Genomic DNA, 7,396 nt, shown 5'->3' on the forward strand with positions numbered 1-7,396 from the left:
GCTGTAGTTGGTTTAGTACATCGTTTGGCAATTTCCATAAACAATGAATAGAGTCATGGTTAGCAAGTGAGAGCAGTGTCGGACCAGAGGAACGGAGGATCCTCCGGTGGGCCTCCAGCTTTAGAACCTGCAACAAACAAACACTGAACAAACACTGACTGACATGTTGTTTATCACTGATTCTTCATTGGTGGGCCTCCAGGATCATTTCCTCTGGTGGGCCCCAGATGCCCCAGTCCAACACTGTGTGAGCGTTTGGCTATGGTCCCACGGGAGGGTTGGGACTCCATTCTCAAGATTGTGGTGGGGATAGGGAATAATTTGCAATGGTGGAAAAAACTCTTAAATGTTGACCAAAGAGAGTGAATTTATGAGACACAGAATGTTTCATTATGTTGGGACTTTATCCTTTTCTAGCCATGTGCATAGCAAACACAATACCAGATAGATCATTGGTGACATTTATTTGCTTGTGGTCTCCATGGTTAGTATTTCCCTCAACAGATACACTACACCCAGTAGGTTACTTAAACCCTCTAAGCCAGCAGCTACCTCAGCCTTGTAATTTTATGTGGTCAGCTCTTGTGGTTGGTCATGTTCTTGTGAGAAGACAATCATTTCCCCTATAGTATAAAAGCTAATTAATGAATATATTGCAGAATTTATGGATTTAGGTAGCTTCATAGGAATCCCATTTCATAAGATGTTGATGGAGGGTGAGCAGGATTTCATTCATCTTCTGTTGAGGTTCTGGGGTTGGATCTTCACTTCTACATAAACTATATTATCCTATGAAGAAAAAGAAGACACTGTAGCATTCAGGGGCGGATTAACTTTACCATAGGCCCCGGGCTGTTCACCAAGCCTGGGCCCCCCCACCCCACTGTAACTATGGAAGCACTAGCCTGGCGTTCATAGTACAGTATAGATAATGTCATGATGTCCTGATTTGTGCAAAATTGCCATAAAAAAACTGTGATTTTTTGCAAATCATGGCGGAAGTGTAGCAAGGAGACAGTACACCATTGAAAGTATTAAGTCTTTTTGGGTGGTTATGGGCCCCCCAGGAGCTCAGGGCCCCGGGCTGCCGCCCAAAACGCCCCTATTATAATCCACTACCGGTAGCATTGCACTTTAGAGTTGTTGCCTCTTCTAACCTAACCAATGGGCACTGTCAGACGGTTATGAAATATTTGCTACTGTAAAGGTGTGTAGTGCCCCCTTGCAATTTATTGTGTTGCTTTGTGGTTGTCAGAGGAGTCACCTCCATATTTGCGCTTTCTATTATGTGCCTACCCACAATATATCTGTTATTTGCATTATATACTAATATCCTCATGTGGTGTGAATGTTGCTGCCACCTACTGGTTGCTTTGTTTTTAAGACCCAGAGAACGTGAATTGCTGATACATGAGCAATAAGCGCATACTGGAAAAAGCCCTAGAAAGTCGAAGATATATATTTTTTTCTGAGTAGGAATAGAGTGGTTGCAGACTAGCCAGCAAAGTGTGAAGTGGTGAGGAACAATTCAATCTTCTCTCCTTTAGCTTAGGTCTTACAACTGTCATGGGAGCAGACAGAGCCACAGCCCCGCAATGTCTATAGCGTTTCTCAGATCTACCAGTCCACCATTGAAGGGTCTTTCCTTATAGTGTGCCAGTAACTGTAAGGCCCCGTTCCCACTGAGGAAAGGTAGCGGAATTCCGCGACGGAATTGTCCGCCGCGGAATGCCGTTAGCCTCCCGCTCATAATGGGAGTCTATGGGAGGCGCGCGCTCCTGCTCTGTACGCGCTGAAGAATGAACATGTTCATTCTTCAGCGCGGACAGGGCAGGAGCGCGCGCCTCCCATAGACTCCCATTATGAGCAGGAGGCTAACGGCATTCCGCGGCGGACAATTCCGTCGCGGAATTCCGCTACCTTTCCTCAGTGGGAACGGGGCCTAAGGGTAGGTCCACACTGTGTTTTTGCTGTCCGTTTAACAGATCTGTTTTTATATTGTTACTTTTAATATACAAACAACGTTTTTATGTACGCAAAAAAAGAAATTCATTTTAATCTGTTTTATTTTATAAATGAAATCAATGGAAAAAGATTCAAACAGATGCACAAATTGCATACATTTTTTTCTATAAAACGAACAGCAAAAAGGCAGCGGGAACCTACCCTTACACTGTTCAACATTATTCATACCAATAAAGGCATTATGGGTTATATCTTTCCAAATCAGGGAGAGAAGGTTATATAAGTGCTTCATTGCAATCTAGGGCCTACCGGGCTTCAGGCCAGGCCTAGTCAGTGCAGTAGCTGGCAGAGCTACACAAGAAGTGGCAGCACCAACATTGTTGGATAATCAACACACCTTATGTCCACTCCCTTCCCTGCCACCATAAAAATTCAAAGTCCAGAATCCCCGTCCCAGATTGAATCCCTTTACTAAAACATTACTTACTGTTTCATGTAAGTTAGATTTGTTTGACTTATAATCTAGAAGATTAATAATCTAAAAAATAAATGCAAAAATAAAATACACCTTATACGAACATTACATTATACATGCTATAAATATATAAATGTCATAGTAATAGTTATAGAATTAAACATTTTTTTTCCAGTAACAGTGCCAGTCTTGTCCATGGGCAGTGTATGGTATTGCAGTTGTTTACTATCCACTTGACCAGAACAAACTACAGTGCCACTGTATCTAGAAGTGTGGAAAAAACAGCCCTTGTTTTCAAATCCTAGACATCTCCCCTAAAGTTTTACTTACCTCCAATATCGCCAGATTGGATATTATAGACCACGCTCTACCAGATGACAACTTAACCCTTTAAGGACACAGTGGATTTTCCCAACGACCGGGGCTTAGAGTATCTGTGCCCTAACTTTGCACCACCCCCTCCGTCCCTCCTCCCCACCCTCTTCATCATTAGGAATGCCCCTGGAACATTTTCTCCTGACTGTACATTGCACAGGTGCCCTAATGGTCCAGCCCATTTTCAGTATTCACACAGCTGATGAATAGAATACAGTCTGCCTGGAGCATTCCTAAGTGCCAGCCTAATGCATAAACATTCTAAGCCCCGGCCGTTGGGCACAGGGTTGCAAGTTTAAAAGTTGTTTTTTAGGACAATAACTGCATCACATGCCGAACGGACCCCAGGACAGATCTTGGATTAAAAGCAGCTATCCAAAGGTACAAGGGGTTTGGGGAGGGTGGGGGGTCAGATTGTGGGTACAGAGTCGCTTTAAGTGATGTGTATCTGGCCAATACTGCAATATCAGCATGGTGAGCATCTCAGACATGGGCCGGGTCAAACAGCCGATGTTCACACAATGTGTAAACATGGCCTTAAAGTGTAGTTTTATTTCAAACAACTGTGCAGAAAATAATAGTATAAGTGATTAGAAAAAACCTGTACTAGGCAAAAGAGCTGCCTTCTATACTGTCACCCCTTTCTTATTTGCTCATTATAAAGGCAAAGTTGTCCACATTACAGAGAGGCAAAGTGAAGACTGATTTACACTGTCCATTATATTTCTAAGGAGGGGGTCGAGGACGAGGGAGATGAGTGAGCAGGAAGAGCAGCAAAGTAGCCCTGTGCAGACTTTGTGGCCACAGAAAACGCTGGATGCACACGTTAGACTGCCCAGTGCTGGTCTGGGAACTTCTTAAACTTTAATACATTGAGGTAGGATTTCAGGATGTTTGTTTATATAGTGTATAGGAGACAGCAAAGAGACTAATCTGCATCCACATTGCAGCTTAGCATAGGAAAAGCATACAGAGAGATGGAGATTGCAGGGTGATAACCAGGTGGAAAATGGCATATAGAAGTAAGAGAATGGCCAGATATAGTCCTTCTCCTCATAAACAATACATACACTGAACAGCTTATGCTGAAAAGTCCCCTGAAATGATAATTACACTTTAAGGGTATTTGTCTAACCTGCTGATAGCCCTCTATTAAGCATGAGGCACTGGGGATGAAGGTATGTTTCTGACCTTCATCCTCAGTGCTGTTTCTATGCAGTTGTTAATGTAATTTTGTCTTCGGTAATGCCGTTTGGAGCACTGCCTCGCCCCCAGAGTGCAGACCCATCCCCGGCAAGCCCGCCCACCCCTTTAAATGATTACCAGTGGAGTGGAGCAGCCGGGGATGGGGCGGATTGGTGCTCTGGGGGTGATAGCTCCACCCTCAGTGCCCCTAACAGCCTTACTGGAGACACAATTACATTAACAACTGCACAGGAACAGCACCCCATGCACTATAGGGAGCTTTAATCAGGTTAGATTTGTCTAACCTCATAGTTCCCCTTTACATGTAGCATATGAAGGAAATACTCACTTTTGTTCTGCAGTTTTCTTGTTTCTAGGTGTTTGTAAATGTAATATATATTAAAAGTTTATACCAGGAATCCTCCGCCAATTAATGTCACCACCCAGATCCAACATAGAGACAACCTCTCATCTATAGACAATGGAAAAACATGTTTCGAAAATGCACAATAACATTATTTCCTCTAGGAAACACTACAATGGTAAGAGTATACTGAACTTTACATATTCATAATATATACTTAGTTTTTGTGAAATACATTGTGGAATGTAAATTATATTTTTACCCCTTTGTGGTATTTCCCAGTGGACACTAATGGAAGTGGAGGTAAACCAGACTTCACAGGTCACAGGTCTCATCATCTCTCCAGGTGTCTTTAGAAAGTAAGAAAGAATTAGTGGTGATGAAGGACCCATCTGGTTTCTTCACAAAGATTGTGCTGCCTTCTTTATATGTCCCAGATATTATCCAGATTATGTAGGCTTGTTGGGAAGCATCAACTACTACACAAGCCAATGGAATAGGAAATTGGTCATTGATGGGCTGAATTGATGGACGGAGGTATTGGAGATGGAGATATCTAGAAACACAAATATTAATAGAAGTCAATAAAAATACAAGGGTAACAACTGAGAACTGTGGATATGTTGGACAATGTCATTACTTTAAGGAGTTTCTGTCATTTGCAATACCTATTGAAATGTTCTCACTCCTGAGATCCTGAGACCCATTACAATCTCCAGATATTTTGGGGAAAACTCAGCCGTATGTTTTGCCCGGAAATCCGATGAGGATCCTTTATGTGTGAAACTGCCTAGAAGTTATATTTTAGGGGTAAAGTATATAATTAAGGGGGGTCTTTGACTCCAGGCCTATGTGCCTGTGGGTTTTGTGCCAATACTGGCCAGTGGGTACTCCTGGGCCACCTATGAGTGAATTTTTTTGTTGGAAACCTATTTTGGTGCCAAATCCGGAGCTGATGTATATTACAAAATTGACTCTCATTCATATATACAATGTATATTAGAAGAAGCACTATCTTGCACATTGCTGTATGGTTTTCCATAAAACTTCCATAAATTATTTAAAGGTGTTAAAATGAATGCCAATAAAAAATTCGCCTCACCCCCAAAGATTGTTCTTCTCCTATGAAAGACTTGAGCTTTTCCATCAAAATCTGCACAATATTTTCCTGAATCCTGGGCCATAACATTGTCTATGACAAGAGTGTTATTAGATTTTTGTGAAGTGTTTTTTACTACTGTCCGTATGTCATTTTCTCTTCTTCTGTACCACTTTATCTGCTTTGTTCCATTAGAAAAACAGGTGAGGTTTACCGAGCTGCCAGGATCAGCAAAAACAACGTCTTCCAGCTGAAAGCCCAAAAATCCATTGACTAAAAGTGAAAAATAAATAAACATTATAAAATTGTATGAAAATTGTAAAAAATATAATTTAGAAAGAACAACATCTGCATCCTAATCCAACTCATGGTTTCTCCCTGCTCACCATCACCGGGTACAGACAGCACTGATCCCTGTACATGGGACCAGATTGTTAGCTGGTGTATAGACTAATGCTCCCAAGGAGGAATCTAATATTTCTGGGTTGAAAAGGCTCATTTTGATTACTACAAATATCGCCATTGGTTACAAAAACTTCTACCAGTTACTAAATAGATTTAAAACATATAACTTATTATATATAACACCCATAACAAAAGACAAAGGTTAGAATTTTGTTGGCAATAATACAGTGAAATAAAAGAAATAGTTCTGTTACAGGGAGCCCAAAGGCATCAAGACACCTACTGTCTCTTCTATCAACCTACATGAACATGTATAACCATCAGTGGCCACTTGGTGGCAGTATGCCGTGACACTTGGCCTAACAGTTCTGTCACTAAGATGACAAATAAAGATCTAATGGTTTATAATTTATGATAATACAAATAGGTGCTTGATAGGAAAATAAGCAAGAAAATAGACACTGGGACCACTGGCATCACAATTTACACAATGGGGGAGATTTATCAAACATGGTATAACGTGAAACTGGCTCAGTTGTCCCTAGCAACCAACCAGATTCCACCTTTCATTTTCTAAAGAGTCTGTCACGAATGAAAGCTGGAATCTGGTTGCTAGGGGCAACTGAGCCAGTTTCACTTTACACCAATTTGATAAATCGCCTCCAATGTTCGTAAATCAAAGGAAATGTTCACTTAACATCCAAAAAAGAGAAAAGGCGTCCGGTTTTTCTATTTAAAAAGATGTCCGTTATTGCTGCAGTTAAGCTTACTGCAATGCATTGAAGTCAATGGAACGACGGGCGTCCAACGCACACAGTGTATAAAATGACGGATGTCAAAATAATGATCATGTCAATTATTTTCGGATGTGTTTTGAAAACAGCGGAGTTTATTTTTTGTTTACACACAGTTTCTTTTTTCTGCGTCCTTTCTCAGTTTAAACTATTAAATTCAATGGACTTTTCAATTAAAGACACACCCAAAGGGCAATTAGTCCACCCAAACTAGAATAATGTACCAGCATAAGTTATTGCACTAATGGGCGGCCAATCCTCAAAATAATGGACGTCATTTTAAAAATGATAAACCAACAAGAAACAATGTTTTGCGAACATTCCCACAGCGTCTTTTTTTAAAGTGAAAAATACAGCCGTTTTTTGATAATGACCGCCGATAGTAATGATTATTATTTATGGTGGATTATGAAGAAAAAGCATATGCACAAAAAGGTAGCACATCAAGAAAAAAAAATCTTTATTTACAGCCTTACAGTACACAAAATATATACAAAACAGGAGCAGTAAACCTAGGGAGACAAGCCCTAAATGCCACTCAACATTAAAAACACTAAAATGTCATCCTTGGTCCAGCTGGCGTCCCAGCCTGGACTCAACACCCTACCTGACCCCGGTCTAAGCACATGAGTACAATGCAAGAAATAAATCCCCCAAACTATTACAAAAATAATGGGTAATGCAGTGACTAATGATGAAACTGAAAACCATATCACCATGTGCAGTCCAGTAGG

At 40.9% G+C, this 7,396-nt stretch overlaps 1 long non-coding RNA gene across 1 annotated transcript; it reads right to left on the reverse strand.

The window, feature by feature from the left end:
* Positions 1-382: 382 nt before the first annotated feature.
* Positions 383-5,726, reverse strand: LOC138771233 (uncharacterized). The gene is made up of 5 exons (XR_011359569.1): positions 5,467-5,726; positions 4,627-4,920; positions 4,350-4,472; positions 2,453-2,503; positions 383-789 (listed from the first exon to the last, which is right to left on the reverse strand). It is a non-coding gene; the product is annotated as an uncharacterized lncRNA (long non-coding RNA).
* Between the last annotated feature and the right edge of the window lie 1,670 nt (positions 5,727-7,396).

The sequence above is a fragment of the Dendropsophus ebraccatus genome, chromosome 13, assembly GCF_027789765.1.
Source record: "Dendropsophus ebraccatus isolate aDenEbr1 chromosome 13, aDenEbr1.pat, whole genome shotgun sequence".
NCBI lineage: Eukaryota > Metazoa > Chordata > Amphibia > Anura > Hylidae > Dendropsophus > Dendropsophus ebraccatus.